Genomic DNA, 17,814 nt, shown 5'->3' with positions numbered 1-17,814 from the left:
GCATCAAGGAAAACTAGATGCTATCTGAATAATAGAAAGGAAAATGACATGGAGCAATTTAACTTTCATACCCTCAAGAGGTTCCCTGTCCCTGACAAGATAGAGGCAAAACCAGCAGCCGACTTTTGATCATGAGCTGACAGCTAACTGGGCGCTGCCAAAAAGAAAGGCTCCTGATTGGTGAAGAATCTGAACCATGATATCCAATTATATAGGATGGCTGTTGTCTCTGGGATTGTAAAAGGTATTATTACAATAAGAAGACCTGGCCTCTTAAAGAATGATAATTTTTTTCTGTATGGGAACAAATGATATGAGTGAAAGAAGATTGTAAAGAAAAATCACATCAGGGACACCGGAAGGAAGGTGAAGATGAGGTGAACCAGTCTGTCTTCTTAGAGATCCAGTACACCGTGCAAAGAATGGAGAAGAAAGATATTGGCAGCCAACTCTGGATGGGTAGATGAAGGGATGTGGATTTTTAGAAGAGTTTCTGTGGTGACATTCTGGCTGGATTCAAAATCTGTGTTTAAGCAGGGCTTGGTAGATGGCCTTACCTAGGTAAGAATAGGGAGGAAGGTACTTTTGCTTAACTTAAATAATCCTGCAGCTGAAATGACCATATGAAGTAAGGCAGAAGGTAGACTTGTTCTGAAAATAAAATAGATGAATAATGAGTATTAATGTACTACAATGTCTGCATGCAAATTAAGGCATGGGAAACAAGCAAGGAGAACCAGAAGTGTTATTAAATGGTGGTGATTGTGGTCTGAAACCAGGTGGGAAGATTTTAATAGGGCTAGATCCTTCAAGATGCTGAGGGATCTCTCTAACCCCAAAGAAGTTATGAGTATATTATAGTACAATTAGCTATCATCATACACAAATAGATAAGAAAAGCTTTTATAACTACTGTACATCAGAGGAAAAACCACTGGGGAGACAACAAGCCTTAATAAACAAGGAGGGTGGTTAAGTAGAAGACTCAAAAATAGCTGAAACACTGAACTGTTTTAAATTGTTTTTCTTGTTATAGTCAGATAAATCTGCACAATTAGAATGAGGGATGAAGAAATAGGTAATTTTTTCATCCCTGTCCAGTCCCTTCCCCACTCTCATCTAACAAACTTTGCTCTTTCCTATCCACAAGAGAGAGAAGGGCAGATGTGCTGGTTTCATATTTAAAGATCTTTGGTTTAGTCACGTACCTTTTTGATAACACTGTTTCTGATTCTTCTTTGTGATGTCAGCATCCACCTGTGCCATAATCCCAGACAGTCACCAGGGGCGGTTAGTGACATTTTTTAGTCTACTAGTAAGTTGACTTTCTGTTGTATGGATAAACCACATCATCTCAATATTGCAAGCTGCCTTTGGAAAGGTTTGAACCCATGAAGTTTGATATTGTTATTATTCCTATGTTGCCAGTATATCATAATACTGCTGTATTTAAGTGCAATATGGAAAGCAGAGTGCACTGTTATAACCCTATCATCTTGAAGCTCCTCTCTGAATTGTTTCTTTGTACTTGCCTTATTTATGAAATCTTTCAGTTTCATACTTAGCTTTTTCTGCAATATTCAATCAAATTTCATTTTGCTTGTCTTTTTGTATGTCTCATATGGGTGTTGTTGAAACTGAAACCAGTTAAGAAACATCTGCAGACAGAATATGAACAACAGAATTTCTTTCAAGAGAAAGACTGCTCTGAATAAGCTCCCTCAAAGAGCTTGCTTAAGTCTTCACTATAGATGGTGTTTGAACAGGGCTGTGAAGACAACAGTAAACTGACATAGTGCAGCCCATGCCTTTGCAGTTAGCTGCACAAATTGTGTTCACACAGGTGTCAGCCGGTCCTGACTAAACCCTGAGGGCTGGTTCAATTATGACTAATGCATCTTAGTGGCTGTGGTCCCTGATTAGACGGAACTGAATTTTAAAGATTATTATTTTTCTTCTCAAGAGTTAAGGCTCTTTGGGTGCCCTCACTATGCATGGCTGTGTCTTAACATTTTAGATTTCTTTTAAGCTTAAAATATTAACTCTGAATTTTGTGGGTTTGTAATGCTTGTTTTGGGGAAAGTCACAACATCCCTGTACTGTTTTTTTTTACCTTTAAATTACTAATATGTACTCTCAACCTGAACTCGGGTTTAATATGTCTCCCCCTCCCCCACTAAAAAACTATATTAATGAGACTGAAGCTTGCACATCACGAAAAGACTATATCCCATTCCCTAACTGTTTGACTGAAATTATAGTCTGTCACCAGCTGCTCTTGAATCTCACCAAGACTAAATTCTAGCAGGTTAGTACAAAACAGCTCTACGGAGGGTTGAATTTTTCTGGCCTTAATTGGCTATTTTGGTAGCACATTCCATCTGAGCATGGAATACAACTCGTCTAGTCATAGTGCTACTTTCTAAGTTTGTAATGTCCAGATACATTTTTATTATATATAATATGTTATATACACACACAATTTAGATATCTAACTATACACACAAATAGAGAGACAAAGTGTACTAATTTATAGAGGCTTCCTTTAAAAACTTTCCAGTGCTACCTTTGCAATTAAAGAACGTTCCCATGGTATTTGCAATAACATCTAAAGGTCCTTATATGGTACTGTAATATCAATAATAATTAATATGTGGTAAAGGCAAGGCCTGGTGTCCTTGTCCTATGCAAGTATCAGAGGTGTAGCCGTGTTAGTCTGGATCTGTAAAAAGCGACAAAGAGTCCTGTGGCACCTTATACACTAACAGAAGTATTGGAGCATACCCACTTTGTCAGATGCTTGTCCTATGCAGTACATTACACAAACTATGCAGCAGGCATTCTGCATTACTGCAATCTCAAGCATATAAATACCTGTGAGAGCACAGTAGCATGAAGGGACCAAAAGTAGCTCCAAGCAGGTGCACCTTCAGAGGAGCCTGAGTAAGGAGGTGAAACACTGTGGCTGATCAGAAGATTGGACCTCCAATCTAATATCTCATAGCCACTGTTGATATTCACTTGATTTTATGGTTCCCCCAATTGTTTAATGTGTCAGAAAATTTTGCGATGGAAAATGCACAACTGCATTGGAGAGATCACAAGGGAGAAGCTGGAGGTCTTGCCATACATGGGTCCAAGGTAAGGTGACCACATTTCCCAAAGGGATAACAGGAAACCACATGGGCTAGCTCGTGGCTTCCCACACCACACACACACATGGGACTGGCCCAAGCCACTCATCCAAGCCCTACCCCCCATGTGGGGCTGGCCTGAGCTGCTCACTCGAGCCCTCCTCGCTGTGCAGAGCTGGCATCCCTGCTCGCCCGAGTCCTACCTGTCCTGCATCGTGAGAGACTCGGGGTGGTGTCACTCTTCACCCAAGCCCTGCCTGCCCCCTACCCAAGCCCTGCCATCGCCCTGTAGGGGGTGACATCACTGCTAACCCCCAATCCTGCATGTTCCTCCACACCCTGCTTTTTTGACCATTTGGTCTTGCCTACTGATCGAGTTGGCAAAAGCAAATGGGACAAATGCCCACTTTTGCCAAAAAAGTTGGGACAACTGGGACAGGGCTTAGAAAAGGGACTGTCCCGGCCAAAACGGGACAGTCCAAAGGGTTGCTCTCACAGATGGAGAATCACTGAAGAGGAGGGTGTGATGGGTTCCCCCCCAGGGTGCCACCTGGAACTGGGGTACCATTGAGCCCTCTGACTCATCAGCCTGGGCTCCCTCTCACACTGTGCTGCTATGACAAGCTACAAACAGGCTCCCAGTCCTACACTTCCACCGGCATTCACACAGGACACTCCCAGCTGCAGTTACATGCAGGCTCTCTAACCAGTCATTACATGAACCAACTAGAGAGCGGCTACAGCCAAAATAACCATCCATTTCCCAGCCTTGGATCCCAGAGCTGAACTGTCCTGTCCTGGTCCAAACCCCAACCCAGTATGAATTTATTATCCAGTTCACCTCCCCCTCAATGTGGAAAAGCAACAGCCCCTCTGAGCTAAGATTCCCAAGCACTTCACTCCAAACTCACTGGTTTGTAAAATAAGTTTTTTAATTACTTTAAAATAAATACTTAAATTTAAAGATAGATTTTAAGTGATAGCAAACAAATCAAAGCAGATTACCTAGAAAATAGGATATGAATGAACAATATCTTACCCTGGCTGATGATAAAAGCAGGCTTGCAGATTCCTATGGGATAAGCTGCATTTGCTTTGCAACTTGGGATCCTCACCCCCATTCCAAGTCTTTTATCCTTAGGAACTTCTCTTAGGTGTTGAGTTGTGGGAGAGTGAAGAATAGCAGATTATGTCACTCCCTACTTTATACAGCTTTAGCATAAGGTGGTACCCCTTTGGGTAGGTCTATACTTACCCGCCGGGTCGACGCGTAGAGTTTGACTTCTCGGAGTTCGAACTATCGCGATAGTTCGAACTCCGAACGCGCTCCCGTCGACTCCGGAACTCCACCACCGCGAACGGCAGTGGCGGAGTCAACGGGGGAGCCGCGGACTTCGATCCTGCGGCGTCTGGACAGGTAGGCAGTTCGAACTAAGGTAGTTCGACTTCAGCTACGCTATTTGCGTAGCTGAAGTCGCGTACCTTAGTTCGACCCTCCCCCCTAGTGTAGACTTGGTTCCCAGACCAGTCTGTGGGAAAAATACAGACATCCCAAAATGGAGTCCAGAGTCATGTGGCCTGGTCACATGCCTTTTCATATCTTGCTGAGTCATAGCAGGCTGCCTGGAGTGTTCTCAGAAAGGATCACCAGGTGGGGGATAAGCTTCTCCTAAGGCCTATTGTTTTTCCTAGTGGCCCATTACCTTTAATAGGCCCTTCACAGCCAGCTATTTAGACTGGAAGCCATTTTGCCTAGTGGGTGTCACCCAGGCATGACAACATGTAAAATGCAGATACATAGTCAATATTCATAACTTCAGATGCAAAAATGATCCATGCATACAAATAAGATAATCATAGTCAGCAAATCATAACTTTTCTAATGACACCTTACATGACCCATCTTTACAAAATGCATCATAATTATGTCATAAATATATCATAATCATATAACTATGAAGAATATGGGGTGCAGTGTCACAGAATGTTCCTGGGCCATGCCCTCTTTTTGCTGGCCACAGCCTGACAATGGAGTCCAGGAAGAAGAGAATCCTGAAAATGTCAGACCCAAGAAGTTGCCAGGTGCTCTTTTACTGATGGAGGGGACCTGTGAACAGTATTGCCAACCCCAAGAATTCAAAAGTGGTCAGATTGGCTTAAAATGATGAGGGTTTTTTAAATGGTATATTGGGGGGTTCATTGACTTACCCTCTGGTTTTTGAGTCTTTAGGGTGCACTCAGGTCATGTTTTCAAGCTTCAGACTTTTCCTAGCAACTATGAAAGCTAAAACCAATTTTTTTTAAGGGAAAGCAGAAAAATAACAGTAGCTGGAAGCTAATTTCATTCCTCCACAAACTTGGGCTTTAAGAAAAATCCCAAATATTGTGATTTGTAATACAACCATGAGAGTTAGCAACATTGCTAGAACTGGACTTTAGTCTTGCTAATCAAGCTATATTGTGAATGGAAAAACACGGTATTCTTTGTTTTTTGGCTGGATGGGAATAACTTACAGTTGGGGCTCTAGAATAATTTAAAACTTTTCTGTAACTATTCTCGCTAATACACACCACGGCCTACATTCCCCAGCTGGTATAGATTAGCAGAACTCCATCAAAGTCAATGTTGCTACATCAACAGGGAAGAATTGGTAGGGGAAGTAGAAGTGGGTGGCAACTTGGGCAGCAGTGACCATGAGATGGTCGAGTTCAGGATCCCAACAAAAGGAAGAAAGGAGAGCAACAGAATACAGACTCTGGACTTCAGAAAAGTGCACTTTGACTCCCTCAGGGAATGGATGGGCAGGATCCCCTGGGCTAATATGAGGGGGAAAGGAGTCCAGGAGAGCTGGCTGTATTTTAAAGAAGCCTTATTGAGGGCGCAGGAACAAACCATCCTGATGTGCAGAAAGAATAGCAAATATGGCAGGTGACCAGCTTGGCTTAACAGAGAAATCTTTGGTGAGCTTAAACACAAAAAGGAAGCTTACAAGAAGTGGAAATTTGGACAGATGACTAAGGGGGAGTATAAAAATATTGCTTGAGCATGCAGGGGTGTAATCAGGAAGGACAAAACACAACTGGAGTTGCAGCTAGCAAGAGATGTGAAGGGTAACAAGAGGGGCTTCTACAGGTATGTAGGCAACAAGAAGGTGGTCAAGGAAAGTGTGGGACCCTTACTGAATGGGGGAGGCAACCTGGCGACAAATGATGTGGAAAAAGCTGAAGTACTCAATGCTCTTTTTGCCTCGGTCTTCACAGACAAGCTCTCACACTGCTGTCCTGGACAACACAGTATGGGGAGGAGGTAAGCAGCCCTCAGTGGTGAAAGAACAGGTTAAGGACTATTTAGAAAAGCTGGAAATGCACAAGTCCATGGGGCCAGATCTAATGCATCCGAGAGTCCTGAGGGAGTTGGCTGATGTGATTGCAGAGCCATTGGCCATTACCTTTGAAAGCTTGTGGTGATTGGGGGAGGTCCTGGACAATTGGAAAAAGGCAAATATAGTGCCCATCTTTTAAAAAAGGAAGAAGGAGAATCCAGGGAACTACAGACCAGTCAACCTCACCTCAGTCCCTGGAAAAATCATGGAGCAGGTCCTCAAGGAATCCATTTTGAAGCACTTGGAAGAGAGGAAGATGATCAAGAACAGTCAACATGGATTCACCAGCGGCAAGTCATGCCTGACCAACCTGATTGCCTTCTATGATGAAATAACTGGCTCTGTAGATATGGAGAAAGCAGTGGACATGATATATGATGACTTTAGCAAAGCTTTTGATACGGTCTCCCACAGTATTCTTGCCAGCAAGTTAAAGAAGAATGGATTGGATGAATGGACTATAAGGTGGCTAGATCATCGGGCTCAATGGGTAGTGATCAACGGCTCAATGTTCTTCTTCGAGTGATTGCTCCTATGCATTCCAGTTAGGTGTGTGCACGTTCGTCGGAAGATTTTTACCCTAGCAACACTCGGTGGGTCGGCTGGGCGCCCCCTGGAGTGGCGCCGCTATAGCGCCGGATATATACCCCTGCCGACCCATCCGCTCCTCAGTTCCTTCTTACCGCCCATGTCGGTCGGTGGAACAGTGGAGCGCAGCTTAGCTGACCTCCACTTCCCTAGCTACTCGTAGTTTCTCTCGTTAATTCTTGTATATATATAGTTCAGATTTCTATACAGGGGTTTGGGGCTTATTCCCTTCCCCGCACCCGGTGCCGGGTACTATGCCCGGTTCACAGGGTTTCAAACCGTGCTCGGCCGGCCATAAGCCGATGCCGACAAGAGATCCTCTCCTAAGTGCCTCGAGGAATCTCACCTGACAGATAAGTGTTGCATTTGTAAGGCCTTTAAGCCGGGAACAATAGGGGAGCGAGACTTTGGTCTCAAGTAGCTCCTGAGGGAGGCAGCTCTTACGCCTCCGCTCTCGGCACCGAGCGCTGGTAAGTCTTCAAGAAGCGCTCCCTCAGCACCGGATCGCCGATACCGCCAAGGCCTTCTGGCACCGGCCGTCGCCAGCACTGTCGTCCACTCGGCACAGATCCCTCTCCTGGAGGATCAAGAGGCACAGGACTCCTGCTGCGTCCGAGCCGCCTGCTCCGCAGCCCGAGCGCTATACTAAGTTGGACCGCCCGGCACCGATAGCTGCCGTGGCACCGACAGTATTGGCACCGTCGCCTCCGGCCACGCAAGAGCCGTCGAGTCTGGTGCCGGAAAGCTCCCCGGTACGAGCCGTGGTTGAGCTCATTATTAAGCTGCGTCAGAGCCGCCAGCTCCGCAGCCCGAGCGCTGTACTGAGTCTGACCGCCCGGCTCCGATACCTGTCGCGGCACCGACAATATCAGCACTGTCGACTCCGGCCACGCAAGAGCCGTCGAGTCTGGTACCTGAATGCTCCCTGGTGCGAGCCGTGGTTGAGCTCACTATTCCCTCTATGCCGGAGACATTTCCACGTCGAGGAAGTTGATTGCAATGACAGCGCATGCGCTGCCTCAACCCCCGGCACCGCCGGTGCGGGTTATATGGTCGATCAGCAAGCCTGCCTTGATCAGACCACCCTGCGTTGGCACCGCGGAGCGGCACCGTTCACGATCGCGGTCCCGCAGATGTTCTCGGTCCCGTCGCCAATCCAGGTGCTGACGCCGCTCACAGTCCCGGCACCGTTCTCCATTTCGGTACCGGTCGTACTCGCGGCACCGATCAGCATCCCGTTCGCCGGCCCGGTTCATTCAGTGTCGATCCAGCTCCCGGTACCGCTCCAGGCACCGGACTCCCGTCGCCACTCCCGACGTCGAGCCTCGAGATCTCGGTCGACCTCCCGGCACCGCTCCGGCGGCAGGTCCCATTCTCGCTCCCGGTACCGGTATGCCTCCCGGTACCAATCCCCTGCGCGTCGAGCGACGTCAGCTAGAGAGGGAGACTCTGCTCAGGGCTTTTTAGCTCCTCCATGGCCATCCAAATATGCATCACTGTTGTCCTGCGCAGGCAATTTATACGTGCAGGACTGTGATTCAGATGTGCACACCAGAGTCTTCCAGGTGCCCCAGGCCCAGGACCCTGACCCCATCTGTGGTCACCCTGTACATCTTGGGCGTGCCATCAGGCCAAAGGCCTACCTGTGATCCCATCTCACTCTGTTCCATCAGAGCACTGGGTGCCAGGAGACAGTTAGCCGCCCCCCTCCGACCGGTCCCACCGGATCAGGAGGTTGTCCAGGAGTGCGAGCCCACACAGGACCCGCTTATCCCCGGCCTTTCTTCTTCCTCCTCACCAGATGAGGCTGTGGCAGGGGCGTACTCCTCGGGCCCTCCTCTAATCGCCTTGGGGGGCCATCAGGACCTCCTGAGACAGGAGGGCACTCAATCTGAATCCCCAAGTGGGGGGAAGTCTTGGAGATACGGTATCCAGTCGTAGACATTCTGTCGGGTGACACCCCGCAGAGTGGCCCTACCATTCATTCCGATGATCAAGGCCACACTGGATACCATCTGACAGTCTCAAGCTACTATCCCGCCGGCGGGCATCGGAGTCAAACGCATGTACATGGTATCCTCCAGGGGCTACAGGTACCTATATGTCCACCCCACGCCCCCACGCTCCCTTGTCGTCCAGTCCGTCACTGAGACGGAACGCCATGGCCCGCTGGCACCAGCCCCTAAATCCAAGGAGGCTAGGCGAATGGACTTACTGGGCCGTCAGATGTACTCGGCAGGGGCCCTGCAACTTCGCGTAGCAAACCAGCAAGCCCTGCTTAGCCGCTACTATGGGCGGTGGTGGGCAAATTTACGGAGTCGGTTCCTCAGGACTCCTGTTAAGAGTTTGCTGCCCTCCTAGAAAAAGGGAAGGAGGTGGCGAGAGCTTCCCTCCAGGCCTCGTTGGATGTAGCTGACTCCGCAGCCACAACCCGGGCCTCGGGTATTGCCACGAGGCGTATTTCATGGCTCCAGTTATCGAGCCTTCCCTCGCAGCTGCTGCACACTATACAGGACTGACCCTTCAAGGGCAAGGGCCTGTTCTCAAAAAAAAAAAAAAAAAAAAGCCTGACCCTAGGCTGCAAAGCCTAAAGGACAGCAAGGTCGCTGTGCGCTCCCTCTCGGCACGCACATGCTGGTGACTCAGCGCCGACCTTTCCGCCCCAGCCTCACCGCCCTTACCCCGCACCTAGACAAAGACAGGGCTTTGCCAGCAGGCGTCGCTGAGGCAGTCGTAGGCGTCAGTCAGGACCCCAAAGCAATCCCTCTTGCAAGAGGGGCAGACGCTCCTCACCATTGGAGCTATAGAGGAGGTACCAAAGGACGAACAGAACAACGGGTTCTACTCCCACTAATTCCTAATCCCCAAGGCGAAGGGAGTTCTTAGACCTATCCTAGGCCTGCAGGAACTCAACGAGTTCATGATTCGCCTGAAGTTCCGCATGGTATCCATGGGGACCGTCATCCCATCCTTGGATCCCAGAGACTGATATGCCGCCCTTGATATGAAGGGCACGTATTTTCACTTCGCCATTTATCGTCCATACAGAAGGTACCTCCGGTTTGTGGCCAACCGTCATACTCTCCAGTTTACGGTCCTCCCGGTTGGCCTCTATACAGCCCCAAATGTACTCAAAATGCATGGCTGTAGTAGCTGCCTCTCTCCGCCACCGTCGGGTACACGTTTTCTGTATCTATACAATTGGCTCATTCGAGGGACCAACGGAGCCCAAGTTACCAGTCATGTGGGCGTCGACAAGGATCTATTCCTGCGTCTAGGCCTGATGATCCATATACAGAAATCCGCTCTGATTCCCACACAGGGAATAGAATTCATTGGGGCCATCTTGGACTCCAGTCTCGCCAGAGCCTGCTTACCTCAGCCTCGGTTTCACGTGATGGTAACAATTATACAAGGTCTACGGACCTTCCCGACAACTTTGGCTCACACTTGCCTAGGTTTCCTGGGTCTCATGGTTGCCTGCACATTCGTAACCAATCGTGCCAGGCTTCGCCTCCGTCCATCTCAATCGTGGCTCACCTCAGGGTGCCACCCGGGCGGAGACAGCATAGTCAGGGTCGCCTTAATCCCCCCGAGCGGCCCAGGCTCCCCCGACTGGGGGTCGATGCCCTCCCTGGTGGGTGCAGGGATGCTGTTCCATCCACCTCACCCCTCGGTGTCCCTCACGACGGATGCCCCATCTCTCGTCTGGGGGGCTCACCTGGGTCAGTTTCGCACTCAAGGCCTTCGGTCAGCTCAAGGGCTGGCCTTGCACATCGATGTCTGGAAGCTGAGAGCAGTCTGCCTTGTGTATCAGGCATTTCAACAGCACCTGCAAGGGCGTTGTGTCTCGGTGTTCACGCTCAGCACAATGGCCATGTGTTACATAAATACGCACGGAGGAGCACAGTCCTCCCCTCTTTGCAGGGAGCTATCCGACTCTGGGACTTCGGCACAACCCAATCGATAGTCCTGGTAACGTCCTTTCTCCCAGGGGTCAGGATCACTCTGGCAGATCGCCACAGCAGATTCTTCCGGTTTCTCAAGTGGTCAAGTCCTCCGGACGTTATACATTCCGTTTTTCCAGAAGTGGGGCTTTCCCCGCATAGTCCTCTTCACTCTCGCGAGGACAGAAAGAGAGAGGCAAGTTCTGCTCATTCCAAGACCTCTCCCTGGGCTCGATCTTGGAGGCTTTCTAATGCCGTGGACGAGCCGACTGCTGTACGCTTTCCACCGTTCCCGCTAGTTCACAAGGTCCTGCTAAAACTCCGCAGGGACAGAGCGCTCCTCATCATGATCGCTCCAGCGTGACCCAGGCAGCACTGGTACACCATGTTGTAGGCCTGTCGGTGGCCAACACGATTCCCCTGCTTCTTTGCCCAAACCTCATAATCTCGGCAGGATCTCGGCAAACTTCACCACCCTGACCTACAATCCCTGCACCTCACAGCATGGCTGCAGTGTGGCTAAACTGTTCCGAGTTACGTTGTTCTGCCTCGGTTCTACAGGATTCTCCTGGGTGGTAGGAAACCTTCCACTCCGTTAGCATATCTGGCCCTCCTAAACCTGGGTCTTCAGCCTGGTTCTAACCAGTCTTATGGCTGCCCCATTCGAGCCACTGACAACATGCTCGCTGGTATACCTGTCCTGAAAGACAGTTTTTCCTTGTAGCCTTTGCATCGTCCAGACGAGTCTCCGAGCTTCAGGCTCTCATGGTGAACCCATGGTATACTGTGTTTCTCAAGGGCACGGTGCAGTTGTGACCACGTTAACGCCCTAACTCTTCGTCGTACTGGCAGTCCGGACGAAGGGCCTACCTGTCTCCTCCCAGAGGATTTCATCTTGGGAGAGGTCGTGCATCGGCACCTCCTCTGACTTGGCCCAGGTTCCATCGAGCCATCTTACTGCACATTCCGCCAGGGCTCAGGCTTCTTCTGCTGCCTTCCTGGCTCACTTCCCCTTCCAGTGGATAGGTCGTGCAACTACCTGGTCCTCGGTCGACACCTTTGCCTCATTGGTTCGACAGTCTAGAGATGATGCGGCCTTTGGCTCAGCAGTTTTGCATTCTGCAACATCTCACTCCGACCCCACCGCCTACGTAAGACTTGGGAATCACCTAACTGGAATGCATAGGAGCAATCACTCGAAGAAGAAAAGACGGTTACTCACCATTGTAACTGTTGTTCTTCGAGATGTGTTGCTCCTATCCATTCCAGACCCGCCCTCCTTCCCCACTGTCAGAGTAGCCGGCAAGAAGGAACTGAGGAGCGGATGGGTCGGCAGGGGTATATATCCGGCGCTATAGCGGCGCCACTCCAGGGGGCGCCCAGCCGACCCACCGAGTGTTGCTAGGGTAAAAATCTTCCAACGAACGTGCACGCAGCGCGCACACACCTAACTGGAATGGATAGGAGCAACACATCTCGAAGAACAACAGTTACAACGGTGAGTAACCGTCTTTTTAGTTGGTAGCCGGTATCAAGCAGAGTGCCCCAGAGGTTGGTCCTGGGGCTGGTTTTCTTCAACAACTTCATTAATGATCCGGATGATGGGATGGATTGTACCCTCAGCAAGTTCACAGATGACACTAAGCCGGGGGGATAGGTAGATATGCTGAAGCATAGGGATAGGGTCCAGAGTGACCTAGACAAATTGGAGGATTGGGCCAAAAGAAATCTGATGAGGTTCAACAAGGACAAGTGCAGAGTCCTGCACTTAGGATGGAAGAATGCCCTTGTTGCCAAGAAGGCTAACGGCATACTGGGCTGCATTAGTAAGAGCATTGCCAGCAGATCGAGGGAAGTGATTATTCCCCTCTATTCAGCACTGGGAGGCCAAACCTTGAGTATTGCATCCAGTTTTGGGTCCTCCTGCTATAGAAAGAATGTGGACAAATTGAAAAGAGTCCAGCGGAGGGCAACGAAAATGATTAGGGGGCTAAGGCACATGACTTATGAAGAGAGGCTGAGGGAACTGGTCTTATTTAGCTTGCAGAAGAGAAGAATGTGGGGGGCGGTATTTGATAGCAGCCATCAAATACCTGAAGGGGGGTTCCAAAGAGGATGGAGCTTGGCTGTTCTCAGTGATAGCAGATGACAGAACAAGAAGCAATGATCTCAAGTTGTAGTTCGGGAGGTCTAGGTTGGATATTAGGAAACACTATTTCACTAGGAGGGTGGTGAAGCAGTGGAATGGGTTACCTAGGGAGGTGGTGGAATCTCCATCCTTAGAGGTTTTTAAGGCCTGGCTTGACAAAGCCCTGGCTGGGATGATTTAATTGGGGTTGGTCCTGCTTTGGGCAGGGAGTTCGACTGGATGACCTCCTGAGGTCTCTTCCAACCCTAATCTTCTGAGATTCTATGATGGGGAAGTATTCCCTTGGTCATCCACGGGATGTAGATCTTTCAGATCCCCTCCATGCTGTATAATAGTGGGAAGCCTATGCTCCCCAAATAGCAGGCTTCACAAGATGATTTGTGAGGGAACTATGCATCTTGCTGCCTAATCCTACTAATTCCCTGAGAACACCAGGCACTGCAATTTAAAAAGCAATACATTTTTATCTCTGTGCAGGCTTTGTAGACTAATGAAATGTCTATTGAGGCAGCGTGTGTATGTGTGTGTTCAGCACATTACGATAGAATGTGCAGTGCAATAAACAGATTTCCTCTGCGTTGTGGTAACACCTGAAATCTGATTTCTTCCACCTTTGTGGCATCGTTGTTTCTAGTTGCTTCCTGTATTCCTTCATCAATTTCCGTCATCATGGAGGTTGCACCTGCATGTGTCTGACAAACTAGAAAGATGTTTAAAATAGTAACAAGGTGAGTTGCTTTTTTTTTTCATTATTATTATTTGGGATGGTTCTACTTAAGAAATTTGAACCACTTCAGCTCATTTTCTAAGCTACACAGTGTTATTGATTTCTCCAGTTTCTGCTGCATGGGGTTTTTAGTCAAAAGCAGCGACTCAGCTGGTCTGCTCAGTGGAGCTGTTTTACATGCTCAGAATGTGCTGCTGAGTGGTTAAATCAAAGGCAATCCTTTTAATGTAGCCAAACTAGTGTGACAGGCAATAGCAAGGATTTGGGGTAACTTTGTAAAGATCATTGTGAATACTACTAACAATAGGTCTGATTCTGATCTCACTTATGTGGGAAGTAACTCCATTTCCTTCTGCAAAATTGCTCTCAATTTACTTCATTGGAGGTGCGTTCAGAATTGGACCCAATAGTTTCCATTCTGGTGAAAGGGATTAGTACATTAAAAGATAGCAGTAACCCCTCCTTCAAGATCAGTGTAGCAAACTGAAAGTTCAGAAGGTGAGAAGACTGGCATTTCTGAAGCTCTTGCTGAAAAGTGGAATTTTTATCAGCTTTAGCTAAAAACACCCATTTAACTAAATGTACAGACCAGGGATCAGCAACCTTTCAGAAGTGGTGTGCTGAATCTTCATTTATTCACTCTGATTTAAAGTTTTGCGTGCTAGTAATACATTTTAACATTTTTAGAAGGTCTCTTTCCATAAGTCTATAATATATAACTAAACTATTGTTGTATGTAAAGTAAAAGAGGTTTTTAAAATGTTTAAGAAGCTCCATTTAAAATTAAATTAAAATGCAGAGCCCCCCGGACTGGTGGCCAGGACCCGGGCAGTGTGAATTCACTGAAAGTCAGCTCATGTGCCACCTTCGGCACCCGTGCCATAGGTTGCTTATCCCTGGTATAGACAGTTAGATCTTTGAGAAGCATTGTTGTAATTCAGAACTTTTCAGAAGCTTTGTGGGCACCATTATGGCTTGTTCTCTGCATAAGTATCTTACTGGAATAGTTCCTACATTTCTAGGCAGATCCTGTACTGGGAATCATAAAGCGGTTGCCATCTACCCATATTCTGTTTTAATGTCTAACAATTATAGCAATTTACTGTATTTACAAAGAGGACAAAACCTTGCGCTTCCTGTTTGAAGCCACATGGGTTGTGATGGATGGAGAGTGCTGGCTGCACAAAAGGCTTCTGAGCCTCCTAGCCAGTGACGGGAAGAAGATGCTGTGGATCGTACCTTAGCCCTGCTCCAGAAAGTAAGAATAGAGGAAAAACTAACAATGGACTGACCTGAATAGAAGAGTCTTGCAATGAGCTTTGAACAGTGTCACAGAGAGACACTGGCAGAATTGGAGAGCGTTCACAGGTGGGGTCTCTGAAGCAAGAAGCCCTGGCACCTTTGAGATGGGAAAAAAGGACAAACCGATCTGACTCAACTGCATTGTGTAGGATGAGGACTGTATACACTATGAGGGAAACCTGGAAGTGCCAGCTGTAATTAAAAACTTTATTTCCAAATGCAGTTCTCCATTCAGACAGGGCAAGCAATGCTTCTTACCATTTAAGCTCTGGGAATGCTGTGCTGAGCAAAAGGAGTACAGTTTTCTTTCAAGGGCTTTCTGCTCATTAGATTTGTGCATTTAATGACCTTGGCAGCATTACAGACAAAGCCTTTAACATAGAGATGAATTGTTTGCATGCAATTTCTTTAAAGATTAGGCATCGACATAATTTCCCTCATCATCAGATACACAGATTATTTTTGTTCCCTTTTCCCTCCCTTCAATAAATCTATTGTCAAGTGTGGAAAAAACCATCCAAGCTGTTCGATTTCCACATTATCCTTCCTATAGCATCCCAAGATAGTAGTTACAAAACAGTATTCATGCAGCTTTTTCTATCCTCCTTCCAGACTCCAGCATCAGAACAAACAATGACTTTCTACCTTAGCAATTCCAGTTTTTTGGCAATGAAACTGATTTCCCACATCCAGACCGGCAGAGATGCAGTATGTTTTCCTTCATTGGAGAGCATGCAGTGATACTAGGCAGACAGAGGATGGGAATTTGGAAGAGTCCCAATTTAAACATAGGATTTGCTCTGCTACATCAATCCATTGTTTTCCCAGCTCAGGAATCCTGCCTTTGGCAATGGCTCTCTGTCTCATGCTCCTGAGGAAAAGGACAAATCTACTCTGCAAATAATGCGCCTGGCCATTGCGGTGCAGGGAGCTAGGGAATTCTTTCCTACCCTGGCAATAAACAGCTTAAACAATGAGGTTTTATTGGCATGTATAACTGCAAGGATTATTATGAGTCAAAATATTTGTGCCCTGTTAAAACATGATCCAAATAGAGTGTTATCAATGATTGTGATATTATTGAAGGATGCCAAATGTCACTACTGTAGATTGTTTACCAAGTTTTGATTAACTAAATGTATAGCCAATTAGATATTTGAGAGGCATTGTAATTCAGATATTTTCAGAAGCTTTGTGGGCACCATTATAGCTTGTTCTCTGCATAAGCATCTTACTGGAATAGTTCCGACATTTCTAGGCAGCTACTGATAGGATATACCTATTGAAGCATAACAAAATAAAACTTTATAAAGTGGCAACACATTACAAGGAATTCCTGCAACAATGAATTCCACAGGTTGCCGAGCTATCCTACGGCTATTCAGATAGGAGAATTGTACATATTTTCAAAAGAACAATCATGTAACTTACTCCTGTCACACCAGTACTGCATGTGAACAGATCACAAAATCTCTCTTTATCTTCAAAAGCAGCAAAGAATCCTGTGGCATCTTATAGACTAACAGACGTTTTGGAGCATGAGCTTTCATGTGTGAATACCCATTTCGTCGGATGCATCCGACGAAGTGGGTATTCACCCATGAAATCTCATGCTCCAAAATGTCTGTTAGTCTATAAGATGCCACAGGATTCTTTGCTGCTTTTACAGATCCAGACTAACACGGCTACCCCTCTGATCTTTATCTTCAGACAGGCTAATATGATGAAGTACACCTGGCGGCTGGTAAAATAACTGTGTTCTAAATAATCCTGTTCTTTCAAATCCCCTGACCCCAGGAGTTTTTCTTCTTAGTAAATGGAGGCATGCTATGCAATGCTAGCGATGGAGCTGTCTGATGAAGATTTTGGAGCAGCAGTTAGGTGGATTCACCAAACCTTCTTGTCCCTTTGTCTGTGTTGAAAGTGGCTTAATCCTTTCCAGCATGAAAGCATCACTTTATTTCAACAGAGTGGCTATATTATTTTGTGTGATATTATGTAACAAAATATTGCTATTGTCCATCTTAACATTTATGTTTACCCCATCCCTAGTGACTCCTCATTGACAGATACTGGCGTGAGTAGTCACTACAAAAAGGGATGTTTACTGAAACACTTGTCTGACTCCCAATATTTGCACACTTCCAAAAGAGTTTCTCATTCACCTTACGGTAAAGCAACAGTGTGTTCTCATTACTCACTTTTGAAATATAATTCATCAAAGCAATTTACCTGTGCACACATTACATGAAGGAAGTTATCAGGAGATTATTGACATACTAGAAGTACAACAGCTTTCATTACAACACGAGATATTTACAAAGGAGATGTGATAGAATACACAAGAGAAATAAAGAAAGCCAGAGAGCAAGCAAACAAGAGAACTGTGCCGTAATCTGAAAAAGTGTAAAATAATATTGCCCTTCTTTTTAAGGGGAACAGCCCCGCAGCTATGCCTTACCCCATACTTAAGGCTGAGTCTATATGTTCATTCTAGCACATAATCAGAGTTTATCTGATTGCCCTGCCTCTGATCTGCTGATCCTGAAATTGTGTAGCATGTCTCTTTGTGTAAGGACTGGTT

General features: G+C 46.9%; 1 long non-coding RNA gene across 2 annotated transcripts; it reads left to right on the top strand.

The window, feature by feature from the left end:
• The first annotated feature begins 1,314 nt into the window (after positions 1 to 1,314).
• On the top strand, positions 1,315 to 16,176 carry LOC120398069. Of its 2 annotated transcripts, none has more exons than XR_005594180.1 (3): positions 1,315 to 1,381; positions 13,836 to 13,929; positions 15,843 to 16,176. It is a non-coding gene; the product is annotated as an uncharacterized LOC120398069 (long non-coding RNA). The 2 variants fall into 2 exon arrangements; XR_005594181.1 differs by lacking the exon at positions 1,315 to 1,381 and adding an exon at positions 5,155 to 5,216.
• The last annotated feature ends 1,638 nt before the right edge of the window (positions 16,177 to 17,814 follow it).

The sequence above is a fragment of the Mauremys reevesii genome, linkage group 2 (genome assembly GCF_016161935.1).
Source record: "Mauremys reevesii isolate NIE-2019 linkage group 2, ASM1616193v1, whole genome shotgun sequence".
Lineage (NCBI taxonomy): Eukaryota > Metazoa > Chordata > Testudines > Geoemydidae > Mauremys > Mauremys reevesii.
The sequence above is the reverse complement of the archived record's forward strand: the minus strand, read 5'-3'. Positions and strand labels throughout refer to the sequence as shown.